The sequence below is a fragment of the Oncorhynchus keta genome, unplaced genomic scaffold, assembly GCF_023373465.1.
Source record: "Oncorhynchus keta strain PuntledgeMale-10-30-2019 unplaced genomic scaffold, Oket_V2 Un_contig_7440_pilon_pilon, whole genome shotgun sequence".
Lineage (NCBI taxonomy): Eukaryota > Metazoa > Chordata > Actinopteri > Salmoniformes > Salmonidae > Oncorhynchus > Oncorhynchus keta.
Window position 1 is genome coordinate 7,634 of NW_026289463.1, and position 25,688 is coordinate 33,321.

General features: G+C 42.7%; 1 pseudogene; it reads right to left on the reverse strand.

Moving 5' to 3' along the window:
• Positions 1-2,317: 2,317 nt before the first annotated feature.
• On the reverse strand, positions 2,318-5,442 carry LOC118381161 (zymogen granule membrane protein 16-like; annotated as a pseudogene).
• Between the last annotated feature and the right edge of the window lie 20,246 nt (positions 5,443-25,688).

Consider the following 25,688-nt stretch of genomic DNA (forward strand, 5'->3'; position numbering starts at 1 on the left):
ACACTGTGTATAAGACAGTAGTTTTGAATTGTTAGTTAGATTACTTGTTGGTTATTACTGCATTGTCGGAACTAGAAGCACAAGCATTTCGCTACACTCGCATTAACATCTGCTAACCATGTGTATGTGACAAATAAAATTAGATTTGATTTGATTTTAAATTAGCTCGGATTTACTGGGACTACGACAATGTTTCAAGGAACCACAGACTTATTCTGTAAAACAAATACAATATATATTTTATTCCTACTTTCATTCTATCTCACCAAAACTAGTTAAGCAGCTTTGAACCATCCATATACTGTATAAACCCCATCTATCAAACTGTCTAATCTAGACCATCCATATACTGTATTAACCCCATCTATCAAACTGTCCAATCTAGACCATCCATATACTGTATAAACCCCATCTATCAAACTGTCTAATCTAGACCATCCATATACTGTATAAACCCCATCTATCAAACTGTCTAATCTAGACCATCCATATACTGTATAAACCCCATCTATCAAACTGTCTAATCTAGACCATCCATATACTGTATAAACCCCATCTATCAAACTGTCTAATCTAGACCATCCATATACTGTATTAAGCCCATCTATCAAACTGTCTAATCTAGACCATCCATATACTGTATAAACCCCATCTATCAAACTGTCTAATCTAGACCATCCATATACTGTATAAACCCCATCTATCAAACTGTCTAATCTAGACCATCCATATACTGTATAAACCCCATCTATCAAACTGTCTAATCTAGACCATCCATATACTGTATTAAGCCCATCTATCAAACTGTCTAATCTAGACCATCCATATACTGTATAAACCCCATCTATCAAACTGTCTAATCTAGACCATCCATATACTGTATAAACCCCATCTATCAAACTGTCTAATCTAGACCATCCATATACTGTATTAACCCCATCTATCAAACTGTCTAATCTAGACCATCCATATACTGTATAAACCCCATCTATCAAACTGTCTAATCTAGACCATCCATATACTGTATAAACCCCATCTATCAAACTGTCTAATCTAGACCATCCATATACTGTATAAACCCCATCTATCAAACTGTCTAATCTAGACCATCCATATACTGTATTAAGCCCATCTATCAAACTGTCTAATCTAGACCATCCATATACTGTATAAACCCCATCTATCAAACTGTCTAATCTAGACCATCCATATACTGTATAAACCCCATCTATCAAACTGTCTAATCTAGACCATCCATATACTGTATAAACCCCATCTATCAAACTGTCTAATCTAGACCATCCATATACTGTATTAAGCCCATCTATCAAACTGTCTAATCTTGACCATCCACACAGTCTGTGATTCGTAACAAAGTGGTGTCCCTCCCCACCACTTGTTTTGGTATACAGCTGTACATTGAACAGCTTCTCAAATCTCAGACTTTATCTTTAACTAAAACACTATGCAGCCCCATAATATAACAATTATATGGTGTTGATATGATATGTATTATGATTCTCATGATTCTACACTTATTGTGGTTATATACTGTTATTTATTGTGATTCGATGTTCCAAACATTGCTCACTATATGTCTGTGGCAGAGAGACTAGAAATCATGAGAAAGTAATGGAAGTAAAATTGCCCCCCAAATATGTGCTTCCTATTTCAAATGAAAACGGTGAACAGTCTACGAAGAAAAATAAGAGTTTTGGTGCAGGGACAACCAACTAACACAAACATAATAGTTTGATATTGTTGATGCGATACGACATGATATATCGTGGAAAATAATATCCCGATATGTAACTATCCATTTTTCCCTTCATTACTATTGGATAGGCGTTTTAACGGTCTTGCTGTTATAAATGTAGTTCCTTATTGACACCATTGAGGTAGGGTTTGTTAAGATGACAGATTAGTTTATCGTAGCTTCTGGTCACTACTGTATGTATTGTCTTATCAAAAGGAATACAATGAAATATAATGATTAAAGATATGCTTTTATTCAAATGTCCAGAAGCAGATGTAGCAGAAAAGGAACAACAAATAACAAATGTAGTGTGTATAAAATAGTGAAGGTGAAACATCCTGAAACACTATTATCTCCCCATAATATTAGATTGTTCCATTAATCAAATATATAATTCATCCTTTAAATCCCATATGATTCTTTCCTTTATTGTGATAAAATGTGAAAACAACGCATGTGGTCTGTGACCCAAGCTGACAGGACTGTTTTAAATGGATTCATTCAGTTTAATTTTTGTATTCAAGTGAGGAATCACCTGAAGCATTCCATTAGATAAAAAGTGAAATACAAAACAGTTCTGTCAGTGTCTATGTCAAACATCCGTCCAACATATAAGGTCAGTTTCCTGGACCCAGATTAAGTTTACTCCTGGACTAAAAAGCATGTTGAATGGAGAATCTCCATTGAAAGTAACTAGTCCAGGACAAGGCTTAATCTGTATCCGGAATACCATCCCAAAGAGCAAGACATGCTTTTTTCCCCCTAAAAAATAGGAGTTACTGTTTCCAGTGCTGTTTGCAGAGTACTGTTTCCAGCCCCTTCCATGTCCACCAATCCCCAGTGGGCTCCGATGGAGGTGATTCCGGCACCGTTGAAGCGACCGCTGAGGATCCTCAGCTCATTGCCCATGTTGGTTGGGTAGAAGTTGAAGGAGATTTGGTTGGGCAGGCCGGTTGACAGAGTGCGCCCCATGTTGGTGGTTAACACCAGGTAGCAGATGTAGTCTGCTGGGTTGTACTTCCCAGACACCTCAACGATGGCCTCATCATTAAACAGCTCCATCACCTGCTTTACACTCCCTTCGCGACCGAACACAGGAGACCAGGTGTTGCCGTATCTCAGCTGGAACCTAAAACAGAGGAAGCTTTTCACGTTGGTTGTGTTTTGATAAGGCACATTGAGACCAAGACAGCAGGTAGCGTCAGAGAATATCAAGGAATTACATTTTACATTGTACTCTGGGTTAGATACGATAACAATATTGTTTGGTCATAAACTGAATATGTAATAAACACAAGAAAGAAAGAAAGAAAAGAAAGAAAGAAAGAAAGAAAGAAAGAAAGAAAGAAAGAGAAAGAAAGAAAGAAAGAAAGAAAGAAAGAAAGAAAGAATGAATGAAAGAAAGAAAGAAAGAAAGAAAGAAAGAATGTGTCTGTTGGGCAGTGTAGTTGGACTGAGTCAGTGGTGTTTGTTGGGTAGTGTAGTTGGACTGAGTCAGTGGTGTTTGTTGGGTAGTGTAGTTGGACTGAGTCAGTGGTGTTTGTTGGGTAGTGTAGTTGGACTGAGTCAGTGGTGTTTGTTGGGTAGTGTAGTTGGACTGAGTCAGTGGTGTTTGTTGGGTAGTGTAGTTGGACTGAGTTAGTGGTGTTTGTTGGGTAGTGTAGTTGGACTGAGTCAGTGGTGTTTGTTGTGTTGTGTAGTTGGACTGAGTCAGTGGTGTTTGTTGGGTATTGTAGTTGGACTGAGTCAGCGGTGTTTGTTGGGTAGTGTAGTTGGACTGAGTCAGTAGTGTGTGTTTGGTAGTGTAGTTGGACTGAGTCAGTGGTGTCTGTTGGGTATTGTAGTTGGACTGAGTCAGCGGTGTTTGTTGGGTAGTGTAGTTGGACTGAGTCAGTGGTGTTTGTTGGGTATTGTAGTTGGACTGAGTCAGCGGTGTTTGTTGGGTAGTGTAGTTGGACTGAGTCAGTAGTGTGTTTGGTAGTGTAGTTGGACTGAGTCAGTGGTGTCTGTTTGGTAGTGTAGTTGGACTGAGTCAGTGGTGTCTGTTTGGTAGTGTAGTTGGACTGAGTCAGTGGTGTCTGTTTGGTAGTGTAGTTGGACTGAGTCAGTGGTGTTTGTTTGGTAGTGTAGTTGGGCTGAGTCAGTGGTGTTTGTTGGGTAGTGTAGTTGGACTGAGTCAGTGGTGTCTGTTTGGTAGTGTAGTTGGACTGAGTCAGTGGTGTCTGTTTGGTAGTGTAGTTGGACTGAGTCAGTAGTGTGTGTTCGGTAGTGTAGTTGGACTGAGTCAGTGGTATCTGTTTGGTAGTGTAGTTGGACTGAGTCAGTGGTGTCTGTTTGGTAGTGTATTTGGACTGAGTCAGTGGTGTCTGTTTGGTAGTGTAGTTGGACTGAGTCAGTGGTGTTTGTTGGATAGTGTAGTTGGACTGAGTCAGTGGTGTCTGTTTGGTAGTGTAGTTGGACTGAGTCAGTGGTGTCTGTTTGGTAGTGTAGTTGGACTGAGTCAGTGGTGTCTGTTTGGTAGTGTAGTTGGACTGAGTCAGTGGTGTCTGTTCATGGGTTAGGGTCTGCTCACCCACTGATGTAGTTGTTGCTGTTGTAGTTGTAGTAGTAGTAGTAGTAGTAGTAGTTGTTGTTGGTCTCCCACACTCTGACTCTGTGATGCGTCCCTCACCGTAGGAAGCAAATGGGGTGCCACCTCCCTGACCCACCGCAGAGGAATACGAGTACGGGTCTTTGATGGCTAAAATAACATGGCCAATATGTTTACTATATTTACTATATTAATAATACATCTTTATATATACATCATTTTGATTTTACCAACACATTTCTGAAAGATCTTTACATTATGAATAAAGTGCAGATGAATTAACTGAAGTACATTCTGCAATGATTTAATACATTAGTTTATGTCTCAAAGAAGAACTCCTAAGTCTAACTGAAAAGACAAGTTGGTGAAAGCACAAAAGCTATTATTTTATCATTATAATTCAGAATTGTATTTAACTCACGCAAAGCCAAGCAGCCAGCCAAGAACATTGTGACAACCAGGATTAAGAACATTCTGCAAAAAGTGAGGCATCAACACTTAAGACCTTAAATTTCAGTCAATTTCACTCTCATTCCGTTTCACTTTAAATGGTAAAACTTGAAATAATGTAGTTAATAATGTTTTTCATAGAAGTTTTCCAAAACAAATAAGTCATTTTACCTTTCAGGTCAGTGTTTCCTAGGAGGGAAAAGAAAATAACCTTTTGAATTGTGGTGTAACAAACAACAAACCATTCTTGAATGTGAAATGTTATAAAACGGCTCTAAAAAGTTGAACCTCCTCTTGTTTACTACAATCATTCTTGCAGTGTTAAGCTACTGTCACATTAAAAATAATGTCAGATCATTGAATTTAAATTTAGTGGCAAAAGAGCCAAAATGTTTGTGCCCAAGTACCAAGAGATAATGAGTATTAACTTCATAACATTTCCCACACCAGTATTATGCATTAAATACAAGTGCACATTTTCAATTTAGTTAGATGTGTAGTTACCCACAGTGCTATCTTGAGATGTGTGTCAAAACCTGTGAAAGCTTCTTGTCTCTCTGTCTCTGCCAGGTCCTTCTAGTCTACTGCTTCCTCTAAGAACTGCATTTATACCTGCTGAACATTCCATCAGCTCTAGATGGAAGGAGCATGACAAGGAACACCTTTAGACAGTCACTATTGAGAAGTCAGACATTGTTTACTAATTGGTCGAGGCTACTTTGGGAGGGAGTATCAAGGAAGTACTATAAGGAAATAATAATTGTGTTCTTTGAATTTGTAACAAATCAATGATCTGAAATAGGGATTTAAAAAATATACAATCGAGCCACCTGGAAAAATTCAAAGAATATACCAAAATTGTATGAATGTGTACGAAAATCGCTCAAAATCAGTCTCCCAATCTTCAGTTGTTTTATTACACCAAGAGGAACTCCTTCCCTTCAAACATTATCATGCTGAAAAATACACGTGGATCTGGTCATTAACAGGATGGTTAGTTCATTGGTTTGCTCAAATACCTACAGTATTTTATTGTAGAATATTAGTTTCAGTACATGTATTTCAATTTAATTCTAGATGTGCAGACGAGATTCTAAATGTTTAGCCTCCATCATTGTCCGACGTTTTCTACAGTCTGTTACAATACTCACATCTTCATTAAATCACTGGCAACCTGTTCATGTTACTACAGGATAACAATCTGATTTCATGTTCTGCAGATGAACCAGATAAATATCAGTAGAAGTTACAAAGTGAGAAAATAAATAAAAGATTATATAACCATTACTAAGTGAAATACCCCGAGGCACTTGTTACTACCTATCTATAACATGTGATAGTTGAATTAACATATTGTTAGATGACTTGTTAGATATTACTGCATGGTCGGAACAAGAAGCACAAGCATTTCGCTACACTCGCATTAACATCTGCTAACCATGTGTATGTGACCAATACATTTGATTTGATTTGATTTGATAGTAATACAAATATGTAATGTAGGACCTTATTGATAAAAAATAAAATGTCAATGTAGCACACAATTTTTAAATAATATTTTTAAACATTTCCCACACCAGTATTGTGCATTAAATACAAGTGCACATTTTGTATTTAGTTAGCACTGTGGGTAACTACACAACTATCTTGAGATGTGTGTGAAAACCTGTGAAAGCTTCTTATCTCTCTCTCTCTGCCAGGTCCTTCTAGTCTACTGCTTCCTCTAAGTACTGCATTTATACCTGCTGAACATTCCATCAGTTCTAGATGGAAGGAGTATGACAAAGAACACCTTTATTCACTTACTATTTTATTTTTGTTTCACCTTTATTTAACCAGGTAGGCTAGTTGAGAACAAGTTCTCATTTACAACTGCGACCTGGCCAAGATAAAGCATAGCAGTGTGAACAGCCAACACAGAGTTACACATGGAGTAAACAATAAACAAGTCAATAACACAGTAGAAAAAAAAGAGAAAAAAAGAAGTCTATATACATTGTGTGCAATGGAAGTAGGCGAATAATTACAATTTTTCAGATTAACACGGGAGTGATAAATTATCAGATGGTCATGTACAGGTAGAGATACTGATGTGCAAAAGAGCAGAAAAGTAAATAAATAAAAACATTATGGGGATGAGGTAGGTAAATTGGGTGGGCTATTTACCGATGGACTATGTACAGCTGCAGCGATCGGTTCGCTGCTCAGATAGCAGATGTTTAAAGTTGATGAGGGAGATAAAAGTCTCCAACTTCAACAATTTTTGCAATTCGTTCCAGTCACAGGCAGCAGAGAACTGGAAGGAAAGGCGGCCAAATGAGGTGTTGGCTTTAGGGATGATCAGTGAGATACACCTGCTGGAGCGCGTGCTACAGGTGGGTGTTGCCATCATGACCAGTGAACTGAGATAAGGCGGAGCTTTACCTAGCATGGACTTGTAGATGACCTGGAACCAGTGGGTCCGGCGACGAATATGTAGCGAGGGCCAGCCGACTAGAGCATACAGGCCGCAGTGGTGGGTGGTTTAAGCATTCAGTTTGCTGAGTAGAGTATTGGAAGCTATTTTGTAGATGACATCGCCGAAGTCGAGGATCGGTAGGATAAGTTTGGCGGCGTGAGTGAAGGAGGCATTGTTGCGAAATAGAAATCCGACTCTAGATTTGATTTTAGATTGGAGATGTTTGATGAGTCTGGAAGGAGAGTTTACAGTCTAGCCAGACACCTAGGTACTTATAGATGTCCACATATTCTAGGTCGGAACCATCCAGGGTGGTGATGCTTGTCGGGCGTGAGGGTGCAGGCAGCGAACAGTTGAAAAGCATGCATTTGGTTTTACTAGCATTTAAGAGCAGTTGGAGGCCACGGAAGGAGTGTCGTATGGCATTGAAGCTCGTTTGGAGGTTAGATAGCACAGTGTCCAAGGAAGGGCCAGAAGTATACAGAATGGTATACAGAATACAGAGAAAAGAGTTGGCCCGAGAATTGAATCCTGTGGCACCTCCATAGAGACTGCCAGAGCACCGGACAACATGCCCTCCGATTTGACACACTGAACTCTGTCTCCAAAGTAGTTGGTGAACTAGGCAAGGCAGTCATTTAAAAAAACGAGGCTACTGAGTCTGCCGATAAGAATATGGTGATTGACAGAGTCGAAAGCCTTGGCCAGGTCGATGAAGACGACTGCACAAGTACTGTCTTTTATCGATGGCGGTTATGATATCGTTTAGTACCTTGAGCGTGGCTGAGGTGCACCCGTGACCGGCTTGGAAACCAGATTGCACAGTGGAGAAGGTACGGTGGGATTCGAGATGTTCAGTGATCTGTTTGTATACTTGGCTTTCGAAGAGGGGGATGACTGCGGCAGCTTTCCAATCCTTGGGGATCTCATACGATATGAAAGAGAGGTTGAACAGGCTGGTAATAAGGGTTGCGACAATGGCGGTGGATAGTTTCAGAAATAGAGGGTCCAGATTGTCAAGCCCAGCTGATTTGTACGTGTCCAGGTTTTGCAGCTCTTTCAGAACATCTGCAATCTGGATTTGGGTAAAGAAGCTGGGCAGGCTTGGGCGAGTAGCTGTGGGGGGGGCGGATCTGTTGACCGAGGTTGGAGTAGCCAGGAGGAAGGCATGGCCAGCCGTTGAGAAATGCATGTTGAAGTTTTCGATTATCATGGATTTATCGGAGGTGACCGTGTTACCTAGCCTCAGTGCAGTGGGCAGAGGAGGTGCTCTTGTTCTCCATGGACTTTACAGTGTCCCAGAACTTTTGGAGTTAGAGCTACAGGATACAAGTTTCTGCTTGAAAAAGCTGGCCTTTGCTTTTCTGACTGACTGCGTGTATTGGTTCCTGACTTCCTGAACAGTTGCATATCTCAGGGACTATTCGATGCTATTGCAGTCCGCCACAGGATGTTTTTGTGCTTGTCGAGGGCAGTCAGGTCTAGAGTAAACCAAGGGCTATATCTGCTCTTAGTTCTGCATTTTTTTAACAGAGCATGCGTATCTAAGATGGTGAGGAAGTTACTTGTAAAGAATGACCAGGCATCCTCAACTGACGGGATGATGTCAATATCCTTCCAGGATACCCGGGCCAGGTCGATTAGAAAGGCCTGCTCGCAGAAGTGTTTTAGGGAGCGTTTGACAGTGATGAGGGGTGGTCGTTTGACTGCGGACCCATAGCGGATACAGGCAATGAGGCAGTGATCTCTGATATCGGGGACAGCGGGGGTGTATTTGGAGGGCCAGTTGGTCAGGATAACGTCTATGAGGGTGCCCTTGTTTACAGATTTAGGGTTGTACCTGGTGGGTTCCTTGATGATCTGTGTGAGTTTGAGGGCATCTAGCTTAGATTGTAGGACTGCCTGGGTGTTAAGCATATCCTAGTTTAGGTCATCTAACAGATCAAACTCTGAAGCTAGATGGGGGGCGATCAATTCACAAATGGTGTCCAGGGCACAGCTGGGAGCCGAGGGGGGTCGGTAGCAGACGGCAACAGTGAGAGACTTATTTTCTGGAGAGATTTCTTTTTTTAAAATTAGAAGTTCAAACTGTTTGGGTATGGACCTGGAAAGTATGACATTACTTTGCAGGCTATCTCTACAGTAGACTGAAACTCCTCCCCCTTTGGCAGTTCTAACTTGACGGAAAATGTTATAGTTGGGTATCGAAATCTCTGAATTTTTGGTGGCCTTCCTAAGCCAGGATTCAGACACGGCAAGGACATCAGGGTTGGCAGAGTGTGCCAAAGCAGTGAGTAAAACAAACTTAGGGAGGAGGCTTCTGATGTTGACATGCATGAAACCAAGGCTTTTTCGATCACAGAAGTCAACAAATGAGGGTGCCTGTTACAGGAATTAAATTCCTCTATGTTTTAATACCCAATTAAAATTAAACACTCTGTCAATTCCGAAGAATTTGTAAGACTCTTATTTGCATAAAATGGACAAAGACCAGTCTCAAAATCAACCAGCTGCGTTTATTCTCGAGAGTACTGAACATGATACAGTTTACCACAGGTTATAAACTGAAAATGACGTCATTAGTTTTCGTACTACCCCGTCTCATCTCCGGCCAGTACAATGGCTGTATAGTTCTCAAGCCTTCCCACATCGTCTCTCCCTACTAAGATAATTTACGACCCGAGCCAAGGTCTGCCTGTGTAGATAAGCATTCTAGCCAGTCTGGCTATAAGTTTATTCATTTCTACCAAGGAACAGACAGTCATTATTCTAATTCTTGATTATATTTACACACGTTATATTCAGTACTAGGGTTAAAAGAAAATTCATACATCTATACAGTAACATAATAGTATCCTGATTAGTCAGTCCTGATTGAAATGTATACATAATGAGTCATTATTGATAAAAATCCCTTAACATATCCACCCTATGATTAAATATTATACATCCAATCACACATCTAGTTTTATTAAAATATTAAAGAGCATACTTCTATTTTTATTAGAAATATTTATTGCAAAATATCACCTAAACATAACCCAATTCTTGCATTCACACTGACTGTTTTAGGCCAACATCAGAATCATAACTCTTCTCATCAGAATTTTCGTTACAATCTTCATTGAAACACGAACATCTAAATTCCCAAACATCAAATATGGTCTCCTCGCGAGTGAAAGGATCCGGATTCTTCGATTACGTCCGGAGCCATGTATTTTGTATTCCACTGGTCAGAGCTTAGGATTGGTCCATATATCACCATCTGTGTTATTGATTTCTCCAGAGTCCTGGAAATGATAACTTTCATACACGCAATCAAACACATCCGCACAAAACTAACACAGTCACACAGGTGAAGTTAGCCCATAACACAGTAATCATAACATTTTTCCATCTTCCAAACACACTGTCAACCCAATTAGTCAGAGAAGTATCCACCCCTGAGTTCACGGCCAACTCGTGAGCTAGGGTGTGTAAACCAGCCAAGGCCTTGGTCACTGATCCACCCGGAGCTGTGTCATCGGGGTCCAAACTACCTCCATACCTCCATGGGGCGGCAGGGTAGACTAGTGGTTAGAGAGTTGGACTAGTAACCGGAAGGTTGCAAGTTCAAACCCCGAGCTCTCGTTCTGCCCCTGAACAGGCAGTTATAACCCACTGTTCCTAGGCCATCATTGAAAATAAGAATTTGTTCTTAACTGACTTGCCTGGTTAAAGAAAAATAATAAATACACTCCCACCCTTTTCAGCCAGCAAACATATCCAAGACTATTCTATTCTGCCAAGCCATTCATTACATCTCTGATATAATTGGTGAAGCGCTGTGGATTTTTAATAGATATAATTGATCCAATCCACATTCTCATTGAGAGTGGACCACCAAAAAATACTTGACTCTAATCCTGCCAGGATCTAATTTATAGCTTTGATCTCATCTGCCCCCATACAGGCCATTCCCTTAGGTAACCAGTTTCCCTTTCCTTAAGATCTTTCATCTGAACTATCCACACCGGCTCTTGGCTCTGGACAACTCCACAGTCAGTATCTGCTTTGTCAGGGGACTCTGCTCGTATTCTGCTGACTATAGAGCAATTAGCTGATCTAACTTTTCTACCTGGAATGCACTCCATCTTCTTTCATGCTGGGTATGTAGATTTATGTTGCCCTCGCTGCATGATGTGAGCTATAACCTGTTTCCATGAACTACACAGGGACTTGCATAGATGTCTTCCATAATAGCTGCTCTTAGTCCAAGGGCGTGGTAGAGTATATTCAGGGCATAATGCGCAGACAGGGGTATGGTGGGGTGCTGGTACAGTGGGGGTAAGCCCAGGCACTGGGTGATGATAAGAGAGGTTGTATCTCTGGACATGCTGGTTGTAATGGGTGAGGTCACCGCATGTGTGGGAGTTGGGACAAAGGAGGTATCAGAGGTATGAAGAGTGGAACTAGGGGCTCCATTGTAAACTAAAACAATGATAACTGACTTGAACAACAGTACACAAGGCATATTGACATTTGAGAGAGACATACAGCGAGGCATAAAGTAATCACAGGTGTTGATTGGGAGAGCTAGCTAAAACAACAGGTGAGACAACAACAGCTATTCAGCTAACACAACAACAGCAGGTAAAATGGTGATGACTAGGCAGAGAGGGTCGGATTAACTACACACAGAGCCTGAGTTCGCGGCTGGAGCCGCCAGAGAAAAAATAAATAAACAGAATGGAGTACCGTGATTAATGGACAGTCCAGCAGGCATCAGTTATGTAGCCAAGTGATCATAGTGTCCAGGGGCAGCAGTAGATGGAACAGGGAAGCCGCCACTACGCTAGCGACACGGCGTTTAAAGTTAGTAGCAAGGGGCTAGTAGGAGCGTCTGCTCCGACGGAGGCCGGTTGAAGGCACATTCATCGGCAGACCAGTCGTGGTGGTGAGGTGGGGCGCCGTGTCGACAGAGAATCCAAGCCAGATGGCGATAGGGTATTGTATAATTTTGTTTGCTAGCCGGGAGATGCGCCTGGCTCACGGCTAACTGGTGCTAGCTTCGTGGCAGTGGCGTCAGCCACTATAGCCAATCGGTAGCAGCGGTGATCCGATGCCAAGGTCCAGAGTTTACAGCAAGGATCCGGTGGAGTATTGGGCTCTAGCCGTGTATGAGTGGGGTTCGGGTGAACAGCTGAGTAGGCTGGGAGGTGGGCCTCAGGGATAGCTTTGGTACTGGATGCCACGGTGAGTGCAAGCTAGCTGCAGGCTGTGAGCTAGCTAGCTAGCTGCAAGCTAGCTGTGAAGATCAGAAGTAGTGGTCCAGGGATTACGACAGGAATCCAGCGTTGTTATGGAGAGACAGTCCTATACTGGTAGACTAGCAAGTATTATCTAGGCTAAAAACAGGGCTGGTATCTTTGCAGATGGTAAAAGCCGTTAGCAGTGGCTAACAATGACTAAATAGCTTGTAGCTAATTAGCTGGTTAGCTTCTGGAGGTTCTTGAATGTGTTCTAAAATTGAAAATAATAGCGATTCCGTATCACATTGGATGAGGCAGGTTACCGGAAGGTATAATCGAATTAAAAATCGAAAAGAGATTGAAAATAAATTGAAATGTATATACAAAAACTCGAACAATACAAAAGTACACGAGAGGAACAAACAAACATGTCTTCACTGCTATGCCATCTTGGTACTGAATCATGAAACAATTACAGCATTTTTACTGACTTACAGTTCATATAAGGAAATCAATCAATGTAAATAAATAAATTAGGCCCTAATCTTATGGATTTCACATGACTGGGAATACAGATATACATCTGTTGGTCACGGATACCTTGACAGAGTTGATCAGGCTGTTGACTGTGGAATGTTGTCGCACTTCTTTTCAGTGGCTGTGCGGAGATGTAGGATTTTGGCAGGAACTGGAACACACTGTCATGCGCGTTGATCCGGGGCATTCCAAACATACTCTGTGGGTGACATGTCTGGTGAGTATGCAGGCCATGGAAGAACTGAGAACCAGGAATTGTGTCCAGATCCTTGCGACATTATCATGCTGGAACATGAGGTGAAGTTTGATAAGGATGAATGGCACGATAATGGGCCTCAGAATCTCGCCACGGTATCTCTGTGCATTCAAATTGTCTTCGATATGTCCGTTGTCCATAGCTTATGACTGCCCATATCATAACCCCACATACACCATGGGGCACTCTTTTCACAAAATTTACATAAGCAATTCACTCGCCCACACAACGTCATACATGTGGTCTGTGGTTGTGATTCCGGTTGGACGCACTGCCAAACAATCTAAAAACAACGTTGGAGGCGGCATATGGTAGAGAAGTTAACATGACCTTATCTGGAAACAGCTCTGGTGGACATTCCTGCATTTAGCATACCAATTGCATGGTCCCTTAAAACTTGAGTAAGTAACATTGTGATGTTTGACAAAACTGCACATTTTAGAGTTGCATTTTATTGTCCCCAGCACAAGGTGTATCTGTATAATGATCATGCTGTTTAATCAGCTTCTTGATATTCCATACCTGTCACATGGATGGATTATCTTGGCAAAGGAGAAATGCTCACCAACAGGGATGTAAACAAATTTGTGCACAACGTTTTAGAGAAATAATGAACATTTCTGGGATCTTTTATTCCAGCTCATGAAACATGAAACTCACATTTTACATGTTGCGTTTAATTTTTTTGTTGATTGTAAAGTAGTTAGGTCACATAAAGATGTATGTAATTCATATGAATGAAATCATCAACATGTATTGATCACATCTTTAATAATGCTGCAGAAATTAACTTTAAAGCAGTATTCAAATCCATGTGATATTGTGATCACAATATAATAGCCATATCTAGGAAGTTCCAAAGGCTGGGCCTAATATAGTGTATAAGAGGTCATACAATACGTTTTGTAGTTATTCATATGTTGATGATGTAAATAATATTTGCTGGTATGTGGTGTGTAATGAGGAGCAACCAGATCCTGCACTTGACACATTTATCAAATTGCTTATTCCAGTTACTACTGAGCACGCACCCATTAAGAAAATGACTGTAAAAACTGTTAAATCCCCTTGGATTGATGAGGAATTGAAAAGTTGTATGGTTGATAGGGATGAGGCCAAAGGTATGGCAAATAAGTCTGTCAGCCCAACTGATTGGCAAATGTACTGTAAATTAAGAAATCATGTGACTAAGCTTAATTAAGAAAAATAAAAAATAAAATATACCATGAAACAAAGATAAATGATATAAAGAATGATAGTGAAAAGATTTGGAGCACCTTAAATGACATTTTGGGGGAAAAAGCCAACACGGCTCCATCATTCATTGAATCAGATGGCTCATTTATCACAAAACCCACTGATATTGCAAACGACTTTAATTACTTTTTCAGATAAACAAACTAAGGGATGACATGCCAGCAACAAACGCTGAAACTACACATCCAAGTGTATCTGACCAAATTATCAAAGACAAGAATTGTACTTTTGAAATCTGTAAAGTCAGTGTGGAGAGATATTTTTTTTTATTGTTGTCTATCAACAATGACAAGCCACCGGGGTCTGATAATCTGGAAGGATAATTAATGAGGATAATAGTGGACGATATTGCTACTCCATCAATTTAAGCCTACTTGAAAGTGTGTGCCCTCAGGCCTGTAGGCAAGCTAAAGTCTTTCCACTGCCCAGGAATAGTAAAGCCCCCTTTACTGGCTCATATAGCTGACCAGTCAGTCTGTTACCAACCAGTCAGTCTGTTACCAACCAGTCAGTCTGTTACCAACCAGTCAGTCTGTTACCAACCAGTCAGTCTGTTACCAACCAGTCAGTCTGTTACCAACCCTTAGTTAACTTCTGGAAAGAATTGTGCTTGACCAGATGCCGGTGCAGTAGGTAACTTAGTGGTTAGAGTGTTGGGGCAGTAACTGAAAGGTTGCTGGGTTGAATCCCTGAGCTGACAAGGTAAAAATCTGTCCTTCTGCCCCTGAACAAGGCATTTAACCCACTGTTCCCTGGTTGGCCATCATTGTGAATATGAATTTGTTCTTAACTGACTTGCCTAGTTAAATATTTGTATTTCCTTTTTTAAATACAATGATATTTCACAGTAAACAAATTGACAACAGACTTTCAGCGCGCATATAGGGAAGGACACTCAACAAGCATGGCACTTACACAAATGACTGATGATTGGCTCAGAGAAATTGATGGTAAAATGATTGTGGGGGCTGTCTTGTTAGACTTAAGTGCAGTTTTTGACGTTATGGATCATAGTCTGCTGTTATGACTTTACACCCCTGCTATAACGTGGATAAAGAGTTACTGTCTAACAGAACACAGAGGGTGTTCTTTATTGGAAGCCTCTAAAACATAGAACTAGGTAGAAGCAGGAATTTCCCAGGGTAGCTGTTTAGCCCCTTGCTTTTTTCAATCTTTACTAACGACATGCCACTGGCTTTGAGTAAGGCCAGTGTGTCTATGTTTGCAGATGACTCAACATTATACACGTCAGCTACTACAGCAACTGAAATGACTGAAACACTTAACAAAGAGTTGCAGTTAGTTTCGGAATGGGTAGCAAGGACTAAGTTAGTCCTAAATATTTCCGAAAATAAAAAGTTTTATATTTTGTACAAATCATTCACTAAACGCTGAATCTCAACTACACCTCATATTGAATAATGTGGAAATTGAGCAAGTTGAGGTGATTCAACTGCTTGGAGTAACTCTGGATTGTAAATGTCATTGTCAAAACGTATTGATACCACGGTAGCTAAGATGGGGAGAAGTCTGTCTATAATAAAATGCTGCTCTGCCTTCTTAACAACACTATCAACAAGGCAGGTCCTACAGGCCCTGATTTAACAACACTATCAACAAGGCAGGTCCTACAGGCCCTGGTTTAACAACACTATCAACAAGGCAGGTCCTACAGGCCTTGGTTTAACAACACTATCAACAAGGCAGGTCCTACAGGCCTTGGTTTAACAACACTATCAATAAGGCAGGTCCTACAGGCCTTGGTTTAACAACACTATCAACAAGGCAGGTCCTACAGTTTCTGGTTTTGTCGCACCTGGACTACTGTTCAGTCATGTGGTCAGGTGCCACAAAGAGGGATTTGGGAAAATTGCAGTTGGCTCAGAACAAAGCAGCCCGGCTGGCTCTTAAAAGCACACGGAGAGCTAACATTAATGACATGCATGTCAATCTCTCATGGCTCAAAGTGGAAGAGAGATTGACTTCCTCATTACTTGTTTCTGTAAGAGGTGTTGACAAGCTGAATATACCGAGCTGTTAAAATACTGGCACCCATGCATACCCCACAAGACATGCCACCATAGGTCTCGTGACACTCCCCAAGTCCAGAACAGACTATGGGAGGCGCACAGTACTACATAGAGCCATGACTACTTGAACTCTATTCCACATCAGGTAACTGATGCATGCACTAGAATCAGATTTTAAAAGCAGGTAAAAATACACCTTATGGAACAGCGTGGACTGTGTAGTAACACAAACATAGGCACAGACACATGCATACAAACACATGATAACATACGCACTATGCACACATATACATGGATTTTGCATTGTAGATATGTGGTAGTGGAGTATGGGCCTGAGGGCACACACTTTGTGTTGTGAATTCTGTAATGAATGTTTTGTAATGTTTTTAAAATGGTACAACTGCCCTAATTTTGCTGGACCCCAGGAAGAGTAGCTGCTGCCTTGGCAGCATGGGGATCCAAAATAAATACATATACAAATAACCCCTAGAGTCTATTGACTTGGTTACAGTACTGGTTGAATGATGGTTAACTGACAGATGGCAGCAATTTTCTGATATCTCTAACATTTAATGTGAATGTTTCATAACTCTAAAACAGACCTGTGTGTGAGATATATCTCTCTCCTGTCTGGCAAGAGAAACCTATTCTGACGATTAGAGCAGTTTCCCACAACCTGCCTGCCTAATGAATAGAACGGAATGGGGATATATCTGTCTGTCACTGAACTTAATCATCATAATAACAGGAAAGTCTAACCCAGAGCCAGAAAGTATCACCTTCATGATCTCACCGCAGTGTCGAGTCTGTTTGACTACTCTATGGAGCAGAAAAATGCTTGGCATTGCTTTTAGGGATGATATTTAGATCGGACCAAAAAAAATGTAATTTTGTCATTGATACAAAGTTCAACAAAGGCCCCAATAGATGCTGCAAATTAGTCCAAATCCAGGAGGAGTATAAGACACTAACAGCTTACAGACGGTAGGCAATTAAGGTCACAGTTATGAAAACTTAGGACACTAAATAGGCCTTTCTGCTGACTCTGAAAAACACCAAATGAAAGATGCCCAGGGTCCCTGTTCATCTGCGTGAACGTGCCTTAGGCATGCTGCAAGGAGGCATGAGGACTGCAGATGTGGCCAGGGCAATAAATTGCAATGTCCAAACTCTAAGACGCCTAAGACAGCGCTACAGGGGAGACATTCTGCAGGCTCATCCTGATCCCTCATCCTCATCCCTCCAGCATGACAATGCCACCAGCCATACTGCTCGTTCTGTGCGTGATTTCCTGCAAGACAGGAATGTCAGTGTTCTGACATGGCCAGCAAAGAGCCCGCATCTCAATCCGATTGAGCAATTCTGGGACCTGTTGGATCGGACATTCCCCCAATGTCCAGGAACTTACAGGTGCCTTTGTAACGGGCGTTCGTCTGTTGAAGAAAGAGAGTCGGACCGAAATGCAGCGTGTTGGTTACTCATGACTTTAATGAAATGAATCACGGTACATGAAATAACTATTAAAGACGAAAACAACAAACGGAACATGAAACTTATTACAGCCTATCTGGTGAAACTACACAAAGACAGGAACAATCACCCACGAAATACAAAGCGAAACTATGGCTCCCTAAATACGGTTCCCAATCAGAGACAACGATAAGCACCTGACTCTGATTGAGAATCGCCTCAGGCAGCCAAGCATAACAACACCCCTAATCAGCCGCGATCCCAAATAATACAAACCCCAATACGAAAACAACATATAAACCCATGTCACACCCTGGCCTACCCAAACATATAACAAAAACACAAAATACAATGACCAAGGCGTGACAGAACCCCCCTAAGGTAGCGGACTCCCCGGACGCACCTCAAAAGCATAGGGAGGGTCCGGGTGGGCGTCTGTCCATGGTGGCGGTTCTGGCTCGGGACGTGGACCCCACTCCATTAGTGTCCTAGTTCCTCCCCTTCGCGTCCTGGGATAATCCACCCTCTCCGCCGACCATGGCCTAATAGTCCTCACCCAGATCCCCACATAACTGAGGAGCAGCTCGGGACAGAGGGGCAGCTCGGGACAGAGGGGCAGCTCGGGACAGAGGGGCAGCTCGGGACTGAGGGGTAGCCCAGTACTGAGAGGAAGCCCAGTACTGAGAGGAAGCCCAGTACTGAGATGAAGCTCAGGCAGGTAGTAGGCTCCGGTAAATCCTGGCTGGCTGGCAGAACTGGAAGATTCAGGTTGACAAGAAGATCTGGAAGAGACTGGTTGTCTGGCAGATCTGGAAGAGACTGGTTGTCTGGCAGATCTGGAAGAGACTGGTTGTCTGGCAGATCTGGAAGAGACTGGTTGTCTGGCAGATCTGGAAGAGACTGGTTGTCTGGCGGCGCTGGGCAGACCGGGCGGCACTGGCGGCGCTGGGCAGACTGGGAGCACTGGCGGCGCTGGGCAGACTGGGAGCACTGGCGGCGCTGGGCAGACTGGGAGCACTGGCGGCGCTGGGCAGACTGGGAGCACTGGCGGCGCTGGGCAGACTGGGAGCACTGGCGGCGCTGGGCAGACTGGGAGCACTGGCGGCACTGGGCAGACTGGGAGCACTGGCGGCGCTGGGCAGACTGGCGGCGCTGGGCAGACGGGAAGACTCCTGCAGCGCAGGAGAGGAGAAAGGCTCTGGCTGCGCTAAACAAGCGGGAGACTCCGACAGCGCAGGAGAGGAGAAAAGCGCTGGCTGCGCTGAACAGGCGAGGCGCACTGGAGGCCTGGTGCGTGGTGCTGGAACTGGTGGTACTGGATCGAGGACACGCACAGGAAGCCTGGTGCGGGGAGCTGCTACCGGAGGACTGGAGTGTGGAGGTGGCACAGGATGGGCTAGACCGTGAAGGCGTACAGGAGATCTTGAGAGCAGTGTAGGCACAGGACGTGCAAGGCTAGGGATGTGCACAGGAGGCCTGGTGCGTGAGGCTGGCACCAACTTCACCAGCCGACTAACACGCACCTCAGGTTGAGTATAGAGCGCTAACTCAGGTGCTATCAAATCCCCGACACGATCCGTCGGACGAATATTGTATCTATAGCACCAAGCTAGCAACTCCCTCATTACTCTCCACTCCACTTTCCCCATTAACTCCTTCACAGTCTCTGCTTCGCTCACCTCTAACACTGGCTCTGGTTCTGGTCTCCTCCTTGGCTCCTCACGATAAACAAGGAGAGTTGGCTCAGGTCTATCTCCTGACTCAGCCATACTCTCCCTGAGCCCCACCCCAATACATTTTTTTGAGTGACTTTCGGTTTTCGCTCTGCGCCGCCTTCTCTTTTTATTGACTCCATTCGCCTATAGCCCTCTTCGCATTGCTGCAGCGAATCCCAGGCGGGCGCCTGCACTCTCTCTGGGTCGGCCGCCCACCTGTCGATTTCTTCCCACGTCGTATACTCCATGCGTCTACCGTCCATAACGTCCTCCTTTCGCTGCTGAAGCTGTCGTTGTCGCTGCCAGTTTACACACTGCTCAGTCCGTGAGTGGTGGGTGATTCTGTAACAGTGTTCGTCTGTTGAAGAAAGAGAGTCGGACCGAAATGCAGCGTGTTGGTTACTCATGACTTTAATGAAATTAATCGCGGTACATGAAATAACTATTAAATACGAAAACAACAAACGGAACGTGAAACTTATTACAGCCTATCTGGTGAAACTACACAAAGACAGGAACAATCACCCACGAAATACAAAGCGAAACTATGGCTCCCTAAACACGGTTCCCAATCAGAGACAACGATAAGCACCTGACTCTGATTGAGAATCGCCTCAGGCAGCCAAGCCTAACAACACCCCTAATCAGCCGCGATCCCAAATAATACAAACCCCAATACGAAAACAACATATAAACCCATGTCACACCCTGGCCTACCCAAACATATAACAAAAACACAAAATACAATGACCAAGGCGTGACAGCCTTGGTGGAAGAGTGGGGTAACCTCTGCCAGCAAGAACTGGCAAATCTGATGCAGTCCATAAGGAGGAGATGCACTGCAGTACTTAACGCAGCTGGTGGCTACACCAGATACTGACAGTTGCTTTTGATTTTGACTCCCCAATGTTCAGGGACACATTATTCCATTTCTGTTAGTCACATGTCTGTGGAACTTGTTCTGTTTATGTCTCAGTTGTTTAATCTTATGTTCATACAAATATTTACACATGTTAAGTTTGCTGAAAATAAACGCAGTTGACAGTGAGAGGATTTTTTTCTTTTTAGATTAAATAAATAACAAGTAAAAATACATTATCTATCATTATTAAAAATTTAAGAGTGGGGAGACACACTTAGAAACCTTGCCTTAAACATAATGATTTAAAACACAGTACACACACACATACACACACACACACAAACACACACACACACACACACACACACACACACACACACACACACACACACACACACACACACACACACACACACACACACACACACACACACACACACACACACACACACACACACACAGGAATGAGGATATGCTAAAAACTCTGTCACACAAAACTTTGAACAACAATCCAAACTAGGAAACTAGAGAAACTTGAGATCAGGTCATGGTAGCTATATTCGTCTATAGACTTCTGTAGTCTTTCATCCTATAATTGTCTGTTCCATGCACTTGAACTTGATTGAACTGACTGTAAAATGTGTGCATATATTTCTCTTGTATACAGGGGTTGAGAGGATTTGTCAGGACTCTGAGAATGGTTTTGAACATCCAGCTTGGTCTGAAGACATTGAGTTAATTACTTCCCTTGGTGTTGGCTGCTTTTTCAGCCCTTCAATGCTTCTTCCTAATGGCTTACTTGTTCTGTTTGAGAACCGGACGTGGAGGAAGGAAGAGGAAATAAAAGTGATTCCAGACCCATCCTTTCTCTCCATCCTCCTCTCTTCTATATCAGCTGCTCCAGAGACCATAAAAGACCTTCTGCTCGTGATAAAAATATAATTCTAATAATATAATAATAATAATAATAATAATATAATAATAATATAATAATAATATAATAATAATATAATAATAATAATATAATAATATAATAATAATAATAATAATAATATAATAATAATAATATAATAATATAATAATAATATAATAATAATAATATATGCCATTTAGCTGACGCTTTTATCCAAAGCGACTTACAGTCATGTGTGCATACATTCTACGTATGGGTGGTCCCGGGAATCGAACCCACGACCCTGGCGTTACAAGCGCCATGCTCTACCAACTGAGCCACAGAAGGACCACTTTTTCTTTTTCAATCATCCAGGCTGTATCACAACCGGCCGTGATTGGGAGTCCCATAGTGCGGCACACAATTGGCCCAGCGTTGTCCAGGTTTGGCCGGTGTAGGCCGTCATTGTAAATAGGAATTTGTTCTTAACTGGCTTGCCTAGTTAAACAAAGGTTAAATTAAAAATAAAAAATAAAAAAATGCTCCAAAAACATAATTGTTCCACTCCAAAGACATGATTATAATTTACATGGTTGAGAAGTGCAAGATGTGCACGTACATGTACTCTGTTGTCGCAAATCACACATCAATAAAATGCAAGTTCATTGCCTTACATACAAGTATAGCCTTATACCAACACATGTAAAGTAAGATCTAATGTCAACAATGCACACATCATGAAACATATCATTGTTTAATTGTGGAGAAGGATAATCAAAAAAATGTATCATGCATTTTTAGCAGAAAAGGCATCTCGAACATGTGAACTTTCATGTGCCTTAATAACAAACTTGTATGCCATCTGTAAATACGAATTCAATTGTTAAATTACGAGCCTAGTTGGTTTAGTCTCAGAAAAAGACAGCAATGTTCCTGCTAGCTGCTGAAATTATGAGTGGGCTGGACATGCCGAGAGATGAGTTTGGATTGGTCTGCCATACATTTAAATAAAAATTATCTCACCTTTACTAAACCAGGTAGGCTAGTTGCGACCTGACCAAGATAAAGCAAAGCAGTTTGACAGATACAACAACACAGAGTTACACATGGAATAAACAAACATACAGTCAATAATCCAGACGGGGAAAAAGTAGATATACAGTGTGTGCAAATGAGGTAAGATAAGGGAGGTAAAGGCAATAAAATAGGCCATAGTGTAACAGTATAGCTTCCGTCCCTCTCCTCACCCCAACCTGGGCTCGAACCAGGGACCCTCTACACACATCGACAACAGCCACCCTCGAAGCATCATTACCCATCGCTCCACAAAAGCCACGGCCCTTGCAGAGCAAGGGGAACAACTACTTCAAGGTCTCAGAGCGAGTGACGTCACCGATTGAAACGCTATTAGCACGCAACACACTAACTAGCTAGCCATTTCACATTATTTACACTAGCAGCGAGGTAATTACAATATAGCAATTAAACACAGGAGTGATAGATGTGCAGAAGATGAATGTGCAACTATACTGGGATGCAAAGGAGCAAAATAAATAAATAAATACAATATGGGCATGAGATAGTTGGATGGGTTATTTACAGATGGGTTATGTGCAGGTGCATTGATCTGTGAGCTGCTCTGACAGCTGGTGCTTGAAGTTAGTGAGGGAGATATGAGTCTCCAGCTTCAGCGATTTTTGCAGTTCGTTCCAGTCATTGGCAGCAGAGAACTGGAAGGAGAGGCGGACAAAAAAAGAATTGGCATTGGGGATGACCAGTGAAATATACCTGCTGGAGCGCGTGCTATGGTTGGGTGCTATAGCGTGCTATGGTGACCACTGAACTGAAATAAGGCGTGGCTTTACCTAGCAAATACTTGTAGATCACCTGGAGCAAGTGGGTTTGGCCAAGAGTACGAAGCGAGGGCCAGCCAACGAGAGCGTACAGTTTGCAGTGGTGGGTAGTATATGGGGCTTGGGTGACAAAACGGATTGCACTGTGATAGACTACATCCAATTTGTTGAGTAGAGTGTTGGAGGCTATTTTGTAATGACATCGCCGAAGTCGAGCATCGGTAGGATAGTAAGTTTTAGGAGGGTATGTTTGGCAGTATGAGTGAAGGATGCTTTGTTGTGAAATAGGAAGCCGATTCTAGATTAAATTTTGGATTGAGATGCTTAATGCGGGTCTGGAAGGAGAGTTTACAGTCTAACCAGACACCTAGGTATTTGTAGTTGTCCACATATTCTAGGTCAGAACGGACCAGAGTAGTGATGCTGGATGGGTGGGCAGGTGCGGGCAGCAATCGGTTGAAGAGCATGCATTTTGTTTTACTTGCAATTGAAGGCCACGGAAGGAGAGTTGTATGGCATTGAAGCTCGTCTGGAGGTTAGTTAGCACAGGGTCCAAAGAAGGGCCAGAAGAATACAGAATGGTGTTGTCTGCGTAGAGGTGGATCAGGAATCACCAACAGCAAGAGCGACATCATTGATGTATACATAGAAGAGAGTTGGCCCGAGAATTGAACCCTGTGGCACCCCCGTAGAGACTGCCAGAGGTCTGGACAATAGGCCTCCGATTTGACAAACACGGCACACTACCAGAGAAGTAGTTGGTGAACCAGCCGAGGCAGTCATTTGAGAAGCCAAGGCTGTTGAGTCTGCCGATAAGAATGTGGTGATTGACAGAGTCGAAAGCCTTGATGAAGACGGCTGCACAGTACTGTCTTTTATCGATGGTGTTTATAATATCATTTAGGACCTTGAGCGTGGCTGAGGTGCACCCATGACCAGCTCGGAAACCAGATTGCATAGTGGAGAAGGTACGGTGGGATTAGAAATGGTCAGTGATCTGTTTATTAACTTGGCTTTCGAAGTATTTAGAAGGTCAGGATTGATATAGGTCTATATCAGTTTGGGTCTAGATTGTCTCCCAATTTGAAGAGGGGGATGACCGCGGCAGCTTTCCAATCTTTGGGGATCTTAGACAATATGAAAGTGAGGTTGAATAGGCTAGTAATAGGGGTTGCAACAATGTTGGCAGATAATTTTAGAAAGAGAGGTTGCAGAATGTCTATTCCAGCTGATTTGTATGGGTCCAGATTTTGCAGCTCTTTAAGAACATCAGCTAACTGGATTTGGGTGAAGTAGAAATGGGGAAGCTTGGGCGAGTTTCTGTGGGGGTGGTGCAGGGCAGTTGACCGGGGTTGGGGTAGCCAGATGGAAAGCATGGCCAGCTGTAGAAAAATGCTTACTTGGGGAGGAGGCCTCTAATGTTAACATGCATGAAACCAAGGCTTTTAAATCAACAAATGAATGCGCCTGGGGAATGGGAGTGGAGCTATGCAGTGCAGGGCCTGGATTAACCTCTACATCACCAGAGGAACAGAGGAGGAGTAGGATAAGGGTACGGCTAAAGGCTATAAGAGCTGGTCGTCTAGTACGTTCGGAACAGTGAATAAAAGGAGCAGGTTTCTGGGCGCGATTGAATCAAGGCATAATATACAGACAAAGGTATGGTAGGGTTTGAATAAAGTGGAGGTAAATCTAGGCATAGAGTGATGATGAGAGAGATATTGTCTCTTTAAACATAATTTAAACCAGGTGATGTCACCTCATGTGGTGTGGGAGGTGGAACTGAAGGGTTAGTTAAGGCATATTGAGCAGGGCTAGAGGTTCTACTGTGAAATAAGAGAATAATCACTAATCAGAAGAGCAATGGACAAGGCATAATGACATTAGGGAGAGACATACGTAGCCGAGTGATCATTGGGGTCCAGTGAGTAGTTAAGCTGGCTGGAGACATGGAGATTCAGACAGCTAGCTGGCCGGGCTAGCAAGTAGCACAAGGGCCTTAGACGCACGTCGGGCGGAAGAGGTCTGTTGTAGCCTCCTCGTGCAGTAACATCGGCAGACCAGCCGTGATGGATTGGTAGGGTTCCGTTTAGTAAAAGTGCATGGTCCAATTTGGCCGATGGACCTATTCAGCTACCAGTCCGATATTCCTAGACAGCTAGCAGGCTAGCATATGGGCATTCAGGGGACATCGCGACGGAGGGGCCTGTTGCAAAAGAACACTCGGCAGATTATGTCGGTAGTCAAGACGTGATGGATTAGCAGGGCTTCGTGTAGTAAAAGGGGTCCAGGACAATTGGCAAAAATAGGTATTGTAGCCCAAAGAGTAGA